This window comes from Eptatretus burgeri, chromosome 12, assembly GCF_056783735.1.
Source record: "Eptatretus burgeri isolate ZD-2024b chromosome 12, Ebu_testis_v1, whole genome shotgun sequence".
NCBI classification, from domain to species: domain Eukaryota; kingdom Metazoa; phylum Chordata; class Myxini; order Myxiniformes; family Myxinidae; genus Eptatretus; species Eptatretus burgeri.
Genome location: NC_140972.1, coordinates 24,128,253 through 24,141,773, shown reverse-complemented (window position 1 = coordinate 24,141,773; position 13,521 = coordinate 24,128,253). Strand labels below are relative to the sequence as shown.

The 13,521-nt window shown below is 45.4% G+C and overlaps 1 protein-coding gene and 1 long non-coding RNA gene across 4 annotated transcripts in view; one reads left to right on the top strand and one right to left on the bottom strand.

Moving 5' to 3' along the window:
• The window catches only part of LOC147015261 (uncharacterized), a 46,553-nt gene extending 39,127 nt beyond the window's left edge, over positions 1-7,426 (bottom strand). For both annotated transcript variants that reach the window (XR_015050258.1, XR_015050259.1), the window contains exon 1: positions 7,383-7,426. This is a non-coding gene — a long non-coding RNA (uncharacterized LOC147015261). The remainder of the gene's footprint in view (positions 1-7,382) is intronic.
• The window catches only part of LOC147015259 (guanine nucleotide-binding protein subunit alpha-11), a 664,748-nt gene that overhangs the window by 419,668 nt on the left and 231,559 nt on the right, over positions 1-13,521 (top strand). The gene's annotated exons all lie outside the window — the stretch shown is intronic.

The window sequence follows — 13,521 nt, the reverse complement described above, 5'->3', positions numbered from 1 at the left end:
AATTCAAACAGCTTGCCTCGTTTCGGAGATAATGGTATCGGCAATTTCCATTAGCGGTGATATTATGACGTCAACTTTTTTTTCTAGGAAGAATTTCCAAAATCGGAGATGGTTACTGCCTGCGCGTGGGCTTTCTGCATATACATGGCAAGTTTCACGAAGATCCGATGAAAACTCTGGGTTGTGAAACAAAAAGTCAAAAAATAGGAATGACATCATAAAAATTCAAAAAGTTTGCCTAGTTTGAGATAATTTTTAGGCGATTGCAATTAGCGGAGACATTTTGACGTCATAACTTTTTTTCTCGGAGGAATTTTCAAAATCGGAGATGGTTACTGTCTGCGCAGGGTATTTTTACATATATATATATATATATATATATATATATATATATATATATATATATATATATATATATATATATATATATATATATATATATATATATATACGCCAAGTTTCAGGAAGTTTCGATGAAAACTGTAGGCTGTGAAACAAAAAAGTCCACAAGAAGAAGCAGAAGAACAACAACATGAATAAGACTGGGAGATCCTCCACGAGGATCTAAAAATTGATTTTGAAATAAATAAGTTTGTTTTTAAAACTGAAACATTAAGCTTCAATTCCTTACAAAAATGTAATATCATGAATATTACAAATACATTTTTTATAAAAGAAATGTTTGTATTTTTGCAGTTTTGAGAAACCACTCTTGCAAATGTGCACTTTCGACATGTAGATCCTTCAGCGTAGTTATTTCCGTAATAAATGTTGAGAATTGTCCCTTCACTTTGGATGGGTCAGTGGGATCCAAACTGCGTTAGAACAGATAGATTATGATTCACCCCCGATTTTTCTTTTGCACATTGAAGGTTGTCGGCAAGGCATTGGCAGCCATTTGATGCGGGTGTGTGCCGAACCACCTTCCTTCCATTCAGGTCAGGTCATGTATGGGAGCATGCACCGGAGCAGCGCATCGCTGCGTCCACTTTCTGCCGGTACTCCAGGAGCCTCTGTCAAGCCATCCCCCAGGCAGATGCCTGGCCCACCCCCATCTCCTTGAGGTCATAATCAACATCCTGCAACCATGAGGCAAATGGCCAACCCATTGGCCTCCTTCACTCATGATGCTCCCTCGCTGAGAGAATCTGGTGAGCAGGATCAGCATCAGGAAAATGAGCCACATGTCCATGCAGCCACAGTTGACGCTCACGGACTATGCACGTAACAAATCTCATTTGAGTCTCTCTCAGCAACCGCTTATTGGGCACAAAGTCCGACTAGCGATAGCCAAGGATTCTCCGAAGAGACTGGTAACAAAGGAATTAAGTCGCCGTCTCAGATCCCTGGTCAGAGTCCAAGTCTCACATCCATAGAGCAAGATTGGAAGCACCAAGGACCTCAAGACACAGACTTTTGTCCTCCTGCACAGGCACCGGCAGTGCAACACCCCATGATCCAATGAATCCATGACTCCCCAAGCCTGACCCAAATGTCTGTTGACCTCTGGCTCACAGCCAGCAAAGACATGAACATCACTGCCAAGGTAAGTGAATCTCTCTGTGACCTCAACATCCTTGCCACAAACAGGTACAGACAGGATAGAAGCATTCAAGGATGTCAATGAAAGCCTGGATCTTAGTTTTGACCCAGGAAACCCGTAATCCCAGTGGCTCCGACTCCTCATTCAGCACCTTGAGGGCCGCCAAAAGGATGTCTAAGGTCTCTGCAAAGATGACTGCATCATCTGCAAAATCAAGGTCAGAGATTTTGACATTCCCAAATGATGCACCGCAGTTTAATCTCTCAGACATCCTCTGCTGAATCCAGTCCATACAAGTGCTGAAAAGTTTGAGGGCCAAAATATCTGACCCCTGATGAACTCCAGCAACTAGAAATAAGTCAGAGATGGCATCACCGCATCTCACAGCACCCTCAGTTCCAGAGTATAGTTCAGACATCAAATTGATCAGTTTTGGTGGCACCCCACGAAGACCAAGAATCCTATAGGGGACATCCTGATTCACTGATTCAAACACATTACAGAGATCAAAATAGGCTGCAAGCAGCCCCTGCCGAAACTCTCGTCTGCGTTTGTTGAGGACCCGAAGAGCAAGGATACAGTCAATCGTTAGATACAGAATGAATCTATCTATCTCTATCTCTATCTCTATCTCTATCTCTATCTCTACAAGATTTCTTCTCTTCAGATTGGATTCCTTACATTCCCTTTATCGTTAGTGTCTCTCGCTCTCGCTCTCCCTCTCTTTTTTCACACCACAAGTAAGTACACACACTTTTATTTAATACACACTGTGGTTTGACTCGATCTCTTCCTTCACATACGTCAGGCAATCAAGACATTAAGTACACTTACATAACCTCAAACAAGCCCACTCTCAGGAGATCCCTCATCCCACAACCCTCAACCATTAACCCCAGTGCCGTATATAAAGAGAGTCTGGCCAACTATTTTCTCAATCATGCTGCGCTCTGATTGGTCAATACCCGGTCACGTGCGTTGCTGGCACCATGTTGCAGCCCAACTCAACGCGAGTGAATCTTGGAGCGAAATTAGAATTGTTTTCGCCGCCTTTTCACGGTTTCTCGTCAGATTTTGACTCTTTTGATGACACAATGGTGTTCTGTGCGTCCCGCGCAAGGCGTGAAAATGCACCACTTCCCAAGGGACCCGGAAAGACGTCGCCGTTGGGCCATAAATGTGAAAAGGGAGAACTGGACTCCATACGACAATGCCTACCTTTGTGCGATAAGCGGCGGTTTGCAGTTCCCATCCGACGTCGGATCGGAGTATCGAGGTTAAAGTCAGATTGAATGAATGCCTGTCGGATTGGATCAGATCGGAGCGCTGAAACAGCTTGGAATCCGAAAGAATGAGAGGTTATCGATGCCAAAATTTCACTAATGCATAAGTAGTCAACACCACATTTGCAATATATCCGATCCGATACACATCACGAGCCGTAAGTAACTTTCTTACATTGGTTTTATCAATATTAGCTTAGGAAATGGTGTTTGCAGTTTTCCCATAAAATTCAATCCCTTCAACTGACGACAGTCGTCAAGTGGAACAAAATGCACTGACAACGTCGCTGGATGACTGCAGCTGCTCATTGTTTTTCATTTCTAATCTTTATCTGATGTATATTTCCCCGGGATTCCTGGCGTAAGTTTCTCTGGAAATCGTTCCCACATTTTGACCGGGAATCTCAGGAATTTCCTGTTCCGGGGTTCTCGATTGCAAATCGTATATGGAAACTTTCATTGTCTTCGAACTGACTGTCAACACGTACTTCAATTTTCCGTTTTTTTTTGTTTTTTCAGAAGCATTTCGATGACAGTCAGTATGAAAACAGGAGGGTTGATGGTTCAAGACCACTCAAGCACAATGCCGTCTCGACTGTCTTCACACATATTGTGCTTGTCACGAAAAGGAAGCCGAGGAAACGACCCCATGACGAGACGACACCACAGAAGGAGCCCGTCCTAGATCACACATATGCAAAACAAGACATGCCTGTGAATGACGGCGACAACCAAGATGTCCAACTCGTTGACCTTGCCTCCGATGCCCCTGTAACGCCGGCTGAAACCGACCAGGGTCCTGACTACGACACCAAGATCGCAGCAGTGGAGGCGAAAGTGGTCTCTCTCAAGTGGCGGTTATATGAGGCACAGTGGGACAAACACAAACAAGCCAGGGAGCTCGTTACTCTAAAGGCGAATGTCCAGAAAGTTTTCAACCTCGATCAGATCAACAAGCTGTCTCGTCTCAGCACAAGGGGTACTCAGTGGTCAGTAGAAACCTACAAGAAGCCTCTGCAACTCCGCTTTGCATGTGGCAGTACCGACTACGAAGTCTTGTTGTCGCAACACCAGCCCCTGCCATCGCTTCATTCGTTATGACGGAAGATGGAGGTTATTGCGATTGAACCTGGTATTCTTTATAAAGTGTTTGACTTCCTCCAGCTGAAGGTTGCTACCATAATGAAGGAACCGGAGCGTGAGTGCTGCCTAACGCTAGATGAAATGACAATTGAAGTGGGATTGCAGTTCGACAGATCATCCAGTAGTTTGCGTGGAAATGTAACTTTGCCAGGACAAGGTGGCGCTGCAACTAATGCCCTCGTATTCATGCTGGCTGGCATCACCTCCAGATGGAAGCAAACAATTGCCTATCATTTTACGGGCAATTTGGTGAACGGAGCCTATTTCCAGCCACTTGTGACTGAAATCGTACAGCGGGCTCATGTCATTGGGCTCCACGTCAAAGCAGACTCATGTGACATGGGTAGTGCCAATCGAGCAATGTTCAAGAACTTCGGACTGGTTAGTTCGAAGCAAGCAGTGACAGTCAATCGAATTCCCCACCCATGCGCTGCCGACTGGTTCCTACACTTCATGTACGACGTACCACACCTGATCAAGAATGTCAAGGCGGGTCTGGTGAATGGGAACGAATTCAAGCTCGGTGCTGATATCGTCTCCAGGCATGATCTGTCTTCAAATGTCGTCAGCCTGGGGGCAATCAAGGAACTGGTGACATTTCAGGTCAATGACGACCTGAAACTGACGCCCCATCTCGGCATGGAAATGGTGTCGAACACCGCCCATTTCGAGAAAATGAAAGTGGGAAAGTCATTGAATTTTTTTCAGTAAGTCAGTCAGTGCTGGGCTGCACTACCTGGTGGAAAACGAAGGTTTTGACAACGCGTTGCTAGCGACTGCCTGGTTTTTGCACTTTATGAACACCTGGTTCGACCTGATGTCCAGCCGTCACCTCGCCACCACGCTCAGTAAAGCGAATACGTGTGCTTACGAGTAGGCGATCTGGCACCTTGAAGAGATGCTGGTGGTATTCGGAGGGATAGAATGTGGCAAATCGTGCAAGCCGTGGCAATCCGGCATCATATTATCGACCTCGTCTGTGCTCGACATTCAGAGAGAACTGCTGGCCAGGGGACACCACTTTGTGCTCACATCCAGACTCAAGCAGGATTGCCTCGAGAACCTGTTTGGGTGCGTCCGATTCAAGAATCCTGTCCCAAACGCGCTGGAATTCCGACAGGCTCTGAAGCTCATAACGGTGGCGTAATTTCTGAAGTGTCCCGCGTCCGGTAATTATCTCGAGGATGACCTGTCATTTTTAGCGGATTTCCTTGACACTCAGAAAGAGAAACCGGTGACACCAGACAAACTATTTGATTGGAGAGCTGCCTCCTGATCTTCTCAGCAAAGCCCAAGAGAGCAGCTTGTATTACCTGGCTGGCTACTGTATCTCTTCTGTCTCCAAATCCTGGACACATTGCACCACTTGCCTGGAAGCTGCGGAGGACCGCCGAAAGTCTCTTTCGCAGGGCAGTCGTGAGGCGATAACAAGACTGAAGGAGTACAAAGAAGGCGCTTTGACTCATTGCAGTGACGAGGCTTCCAAGCTCTTCAGAGAAGGAGAGAAGCCGTTCAGGATTGTGCAGGACCAGTTAAATGGGCATAACCTGGTTGAAAAACTTGTCCGTCGTCTGTCAGCTTTCTCAGTTGACATTCCCGACTGCCACGATCTGAAAAGGAAGCTACTGATGAAGTTTTTCACTGTGCGTCTGCACATCTATTCCAAAGCGCAAAATTCGATCCGTGTCAGCCAGGCAAAAGTTGGTACCGCCAGTCAACTCGGCAGCAAGAGCGTGGCAATGAGAGCGTGTGAAAAAAATTAAGTCGAACTGAGCTTGGTGCCAGTTGTTCGTATTAACTCCTTCAGGACAGGAGGCGGCCATAACCGCCTGGAGGTTATAGCCGCCTCCCGTCCTGAAGGGGTCAAGTCATATGGAGAAGAACCGAAGATGGTTTTGACTTTTAACCCCTTCTGGACGGGTGACGGCTATAACCGCTATTGCGATAGCGGTTATAGCCGTCTCGCGTACTTTTTCGTTTTGCCGTTTTATGAATCTTGTACTCTGTAATTCTGGGTCATGCTTCTTTTAATTCATCCTGAGGAGCTCTCCGAACCATGGTTGGCTTTTCTGAACTGGTCAATTTTGCGCTAGATTTCTAGCCTCTGTGGTTCGTGCGATACACAGGTTTCCATAGATTCAGGCAAGAAATCTTGTACAGTCAAGAAATAGATTAGTACGTCCTCAGTATGCGACTTGCGGTATTATGCCACCTCAGTTATTTTTGGGTGGGTTTATCAGCATCCAGAATACACCATCTTGTAGAGCGACTTATTTTCGAGCAAAGCTCAAAATTTGAAGTCGAAACTCCCATTACTTTTTGTGTAAGAAGGAAAATTCCCGTTCATATCACACCGCGTGTATACTCCCGCAAAGCAAGCATCACGCTGGCTGGGATGCAATATGGCGCCTGCCGAGCCAGTTGGCCAGACTCTCATTATATACGGCACTGATTAACCCCATCAGAAACCTTCATGATGGCGATCACGTGACCGGGCGATGTTTAGTCAGCATTGACCTGAGAGGAATCGGTTCTGTTCGTTTCCCCAAGATCGTTCTTGTTTACCTCAAACTCGCCCAATGCTCGCTCACCTTCAGCGGTGACAAGTGGATCCGACTCGAACAAGAACCGGAAGCCGCGACTGAGAGGACTCACTTCAGAAACTCGAATGGGCGGGGCGAGGGAGGCGGAACGTCAATCTGTGCGTAGGCCCCGCCCAATGACAGAGGCGGAACATCAATCTGCGCGCAGGCCCCGCCCAATGACGGAGGCAGAACATCAATCTGCGCGTAGGCCCCGCCCAATGACAGAGGCGGAACATCAATCTGCGCGTAGGCCCCGCCCAATGACAGAGGCGGAACGTCAATCTGTGCGTAGGCCCCGCCCAATGACAGAGGCGGAACATCAATCTGCGCGTAGGCCCCGCCCAATGACGGAGGCGGAACGTCAATCTGTGCGTAGGCCCCGCCCAATGACAGAGGCGGAACATCAATCTGCGCGCAGGCCCCGCCCAATGACAGAGGCGGAACATCAATCTGCGCGTAGGCCCCGCCCAATGACAGAGGCGGAACATCAATCTGCGCGCAGGCCCCGCCCAATGACAGAGGCGGAACATCAATCTGCGCGCAGGCCCCGCCCAATGACGTGCACGTTCTCGAAGTTTTAAAATTAACATGAACAATATTGAGGAAATCTCAAAATGAACAAAAACAAAATTAATCCTTCTTCAACATCACGTGATTTGTCATAACATACAATAACATCCGGTTCAATCAAAGGTCATCACGTTCATTTCAGATGTTCATGTCACGATGATGTTTTGAAGGATTCAACAGCAGCCAAATATTAACTGTTTATTACAGAATAAAACAAATACGTCATAACGTGGTGAGAAGGATGTGCCGACAACTCACGACTCGACCCACGTCCGTCATTCTGACCTCGCCCGCCAGACTCCTCCCACATCTGACGTCACATCCTGTGACGTGTTTATGTATTGTATATTTATATTGTACATTGCATATTTACATTATAACAGTAAAAATAACCGATAACAACACAGGAAGTGAATCCATGTCGTTCACACATTATTTATTAAAATACACAGTTTGGTGTTAAAATCAATTCTTCATCGAGATTTAATGAGTGTGACGTGTGAGTGTTAATTATGGTTTTGTTTACCAAGATAAAATGTGTTTATTTCATTTATCACTCGTTTTGGGATTCGAATGATATTATGTGTGATGTTAAAACCGAATGTGACGGTTGATCTGTCGATGACGTCACAGCCGACATTTGTCACCATCCGGGATCTCAATATTTGGCATGACGTCACTGATCATATTCTGTCCATATAACTTTTTGGGATATCGTGCCATATATCGTTTTTACCCCATCCCTGAATGGTGAAGAATCGGTGAAAAATTAAAATAAATTCTCCTCTCTGTATCCGGATCCGATCAATTCGTCCTCATCAAACACCCAACCGCAACGTCACAGAGGTTGTGTGACGTCACAATGATCATTCCAACGTTCGGGAATACATAAGGCAGAGAAGTGATGGATGTGAAGCGTCAGTTGGAGGATCGAGCATCGACGAACAGGACAGAGATGTGGATTGTTACGGTGATCTTGGTGTTGTTCGTCCTTGGTGGGACATGGCGACATCCGCAGCAGGTAAGTGGGGATTGTAAGGGATGGCGGAGTCAGGAAGGGACACAACACGGAAGGAGTGAGTTTATCAGGAGTTTGTGTGGTTTGATGTTAGAGATAACAGGAGGTGTATTGTGAGTTTGTGTGGTTTGATGTAAGAGATAACAGGTGATGTATTGGGAGTTTGTAACATAAGCAAGTTGTTCGTGTCCGCACGGGATTCCACACACAGTACGGATGAGGAGGGAAAAATACAAATGGCGTCTTGTATCATAGAGTCGGGAAGTTGTAACAATTCACATTTATTATCACATGTGATGTTAGTTCAATACTACAATGGCGGCGAGATGGTCCATTTGAAATGATTTGTTCGTTATTTGTACCTTTTCATACGGAGGGTCCGTCATATCAACTTGTGTTGGAGTGAAATCCGGTGATCAATTGGGAATTAACCGGTGAGGGTTGGGAAAGGTCGAAGGACAGGGAGGGATCTCTGGTTGGAGGAGGGATAGTCATGTCATAGACGAGGTGTTGAGGGTGATCATGGAAATTATGATGGTTGTGATGGAAGTTGGATTGAGAGTGAGAATGGTCGTCGTGATCGTGGTTGTGGTTGTGGTTGTGGTATTGGTGGTGGTGGAAAAGTCAAATTTCATTTTTATTTATTGTTTCGTAATTTCCTTATTTGTTAAATTCAAACTATTTTGCACTTTCCTGTTTTTGGAGATAAACTCTTCTGAACATTTTAATAATTAATTTAAGAACCAGAAAGGAGTGATGCAATGTGGAGAACATCATGACGTCACAATCGAGGAATGAAGAATAAATCGTTAAATTGCCAGTTATCCCAATGTAGAGGGCGTTGTCACAGTGCATGATGATGTCACAGTGCATGATGACGTCACAGTCGACCAATGAAGAATAAATCGTTAAATTGCCGGTTCCCCAGTTTGATGCTTGGCACGCACCAGCTACCAGAGATGATGTGGGTTATCATCTTGGTTTTGCTGGTCCTTGGTAGTGAAACCTCCAGATCACCCCAGCACGTTCGTGATGATTGCAACATACCCGCAGCAAAGGTACAGACAAAATAAAACACGTTGGTACTTCTTCAAGTTGGATAAATGGGATACATTTGTAGTTTTACAGGGAAACTGTAAAGGACATTTTCTGTTTTCTGCTGTGAGTTTGATTCCACTGTAATCAGATCCGACGATTAAAAACTGTCATCCTTGTGCACCACAGCCAGAATATTCAGAGACCAAATTAAGTTGGCTGTTTTGTTCAGTGGCACTTTTTTGTGTCAGTCTAAGATTTCTGGTGTAGCCTTTAAAAAGAGTAGGCCATTGTGTATTGGTGCAGTTTAAATCCCATATTTAATCTTCCTTGTCTGCCCTTTAAATGGTTGTGATACCTCATTGCCATGAGGATGTGATGAGGAATATAAAGAGAGTTTATCTTTGGTTGGAAACTGCAGGTTTAGGGATAAGTTTCCTCATTAGGCAAAGTTGGAATTTGTCCCTTCAAGGCAAAAGTTCCTTCATGATCGTGTAGATGGAGGAATCTTCATGGTCGTGTCGATGGAGGAATCTTCATGGTCGTGAGGATAGAGGAATCTTCATGGTAGTGTAGATGGAGGAATCTTCATGGTAGTGTAGATGGAGGAATCTTCATGGTCGTGAGGATAGAGGAATCTTCATGGTCGTGAGGATAGAGGAATCTTCATGGTAGTGTAGATGGAGGAATCTTCATGGTCGTGAGGATAGAGGAATCTTCATGGTCGTGAGGATAGAGGAATCTTCATGGTAGTGTAGATGGAGGAATCTTCATGGTCGTGAGGATAGAGGAATCTTCATGGTCGTGGAGATGGAGGAATCTTCATGGTCGTGAGGATAGAGGAATCTTCATGGTCGTGGAGATGGAGGAATCTTCATGGTCATGTAGAGAGAGGAATCTTCATGGTCGTGTAGTTGGAGGAATCTTCATGGTCGTGGAGATGGAGGAATCTTCATGGTCGTGTAGTTTGAGGAATCTTCATGGTCGTGGAGATGGAGGAATCTTCATGGTCGTGTCGTTGGATGAATCTTCATGGTCGTGTAGATAGAGGAATCTTCATGGTCGTGTTGAGAGAGGAATCTTCATGGTCGTGGAGATGGAGGAATCTTCATGGTCGTGGAGATGGAGGAATCTTCATGATCGTGTAGATGGAGGAATCTTCATGGTCGTGTCGATGGAGGAATCTTCATGATCGTGTAGATGGAGGAATCTTCATGGTCGTGTAGATGGAGGAATCTTCATGGTCGTGAGGATAGAGGAATCTTCATGGTCGTGTAGATGGAGGAATCTTCATGGTTGTGAGGATAGAGGAATCTTCATGGTCGTGAGGATTGAGGAATCTTCATGGTCGTGGAGATGGAGGAATCTTCATGGTCGTGTAGAGAGAGGAATCTTCATGGTCGTGGAGATGGAGGAATCTTCATGGTCGTGTAGTTGGAGGAATCTTCATGGTCGTGGAGATGGAGGAATCTTCATGGTCGTGTAGTTGGAGGAATCTTCATGGTCGTGTAGATGGAGGAATCTTCATGGTCGTGTAGTTGGAGGAATCTTCATGGTCGTGTCGATAGAGGAATCTTCATGGTCGTGTAGATAGAGGAATCTTCCTGGTCGTGGAGATGGAGGAATCTTCATGGTCGTATAGATGGAGGAATCTTCATGGTCGTGGAGATGGAGGAATCTTCATGGTCGTGTAGTTGGAGGAATCTTCATGGTCGTGTAGATGGAGGAATCTTCATGGTCGTGTAGTTGGAGGAATCTTCATGGTCGTGTCGATAGAGGAATCTTCATGGTCGTGTAGATAGAGGAATCTTCCTGGTCGTGGAGATGGAGGAATCTTCATGGTCGTATAGATGGAGGAATCTTCATGGTCGTGTCGATGGAGGAATCTTCATGGTCGTGTAGAGAGAGGAATCTTCATGGTCGTGTAGTTGGAGGAATCTTCATGGTCGTGTAGATGGAGGAATCTTCATGGTCGTGTAGTTGGAGGAATCTTCATGGTCGTGTCGATAGAGGAATCTTCATGGTCGTGGAGATGGAGGAATCTTCATGGTCGTATAGATGGAGGAATCTTCATGGTCGTGTCGATGGAGGAATCTTCATGGTCGTGTCGATGGAGGAATCTTCATGGTCGTGTTGAGAGAGGAATCTTCATGGTCGTGTCGATGGAGGAATCTTCATGGTCGTGTCGATGGAGGAATCTTCATGGTCGTGTAGATGGAGGAATCTTCATGGTCATGAAGGTGGAGGAATCTTCATGGTCGTGGAGATGGAGGAATCTTCATGGTCGTGGAGATGGAGGAATCTTCATGGTCGTGTTGAGAGAGGAATCTTCATGGTCGTGTCGATGGAGGAATCTTCATGGTCGTGTCGATGGAGGAATCTTCATGGTCGTGTTGAGAGAGGAATCTTCATGGTCGTGTCGATGGAGGAATCTTCATGGTCGTGTCGATGGAGGAATCTTCATGGTCGTGTAGATGGAGGAATCTTCATGGTCGTGTTGAGAGAGGAATCTTCATGGTCGTGTCGATGGAGGAATCTTCATGGTCGTGTAGATGGAGGAATCTTCATGGTCATGAAGGTGGAGGAATCTTCATGGTCGTGGAGATGGAGGAATCTTCATGGTCGTGTAGATTGAGGAATCTTCATGGTCGTGGAGATGGAGGAATCTTCATGGTCGTGTAGATTGAGGAATCTTCATGGTCGTGGAGATGGAGGAATCTTCATGGTCGTGTTGAGAGAGGAATCTTCATGGTCGTGTTGAGAGAGGAATCTTCATGGTCGTGTAGATGGAGGAATCTTCATGGTCATGAAGGTGGAGGAATCTTCATGGTCGTGTCGATGGAGGAATCTTCATGGAATGCTTTTCTCGTTGGTGGACGTTAAAGATCCCACAGTGTTTCTCGCAAAGACTCGACGAGTTATCGCCAGCATTCTGAACAAATCTCAAATTGCTTCCCAAACTCTCTTGTTAAACTGTGCTTGACAAGCATGGTCATGAAACCAATATACCCAGTGTGAGTTCAACACCTTCATCCTGCAGAGAATTAAAAACAGCTGGAAAATATAACCTCCTTTCACCTTCAGTGAAAGCTGTTCACGATTTTGGGCGATCTTGACCTTTGCCCATTTGATAAAAAAAACCATTTCATTCTGCTTCCAGCTTTTAATTGGTGAACTGATTCAGTAACCCAATATCTTCTTCTTCTTCTTCTTTCGGCTGCTCCCGTTAGGGGTCGCCACAGCGGATCATCCATATGATCCGCATAGTGATTTTGGCACATGTTTTACGCCGGATTCCCTTCCTGACGCAACCCTGGTCGCCTCTTACAACACAGGGATAAGGTACACCTATTTTAACTGGGGTATACACCGGCCCAGTATACTGGTACTCATTTCGCCGACCTCGGAAGGATGACAGGCTGAGTCAACCCCCTGGTGTATTAATTCAGTGGCCCAACGGGGCTTGAACTCGGGACCTTTTGGATCCCAAGCCGCTGCCCTAACCACTGCGCCAACACCAGGCTCCCAGTAACCCAATATGCTCATTCTTAAAATTTCAGATCAATTGTATGAAAATTCATGATTTATGTGATGCTGAACTTTGACCTTTTGACCAAATCATTATTTATTTTCTCCATATTCTCATGAGAAAGTTATGCTGAAAATTTGATGACAAAGCTCAAATGGTAAATTGGAATTTCAGGTGAATTGCATTAAAATTGATGATTTTCAGTGAATTTGACCTTTTCACAAAATTATTTATTTTTTATTCTCCATATTCTAATATTCTAATAATAAAGCTTTCTTGAAAATTTGATGACAAAATTAAAGTTGTAAAAAGTTATGGGCCGGACGCACGCACGCACGCACGCACACACATGTGATTGCAAAACTGAGGGACGGGTTAATAAACTTTTCTCCTCTCCCTGCCCTTTTTTCCTTGTCCATAGATTTTCGAGAAAAACGCTGTGGAGGAATCAGTGGTCTCCAAACTTCGTGACGTGGTATTCGTCACAATTGGCATCTTTTTATTTGTCATCGTAACATCGTTTAAACCATCTTCCTGGTTCAATCGACAGAGGAGGCACAAAAAAAAGCTCCACATTCACTGGTAAGGAAGACAAGTGACGTTTTCATCAATGTGATCCTTGCTTCATCCATAAGGGGTGTAAATGTAGAAATGGTCTGTGGAGTCTAAAGGGGTCGAAAGGATCATGGTCGATGGGGGGGGGGGGGTGGGGGGTCCAAAGGGTTTTGGTTGTTTTCGGAGTCTGAAAGTTTTTTGGGCGGGTGGGGGGGGGTCTTCAAGGTCATGAGTCTCAAGCATCTGAAGGATTTCAACAT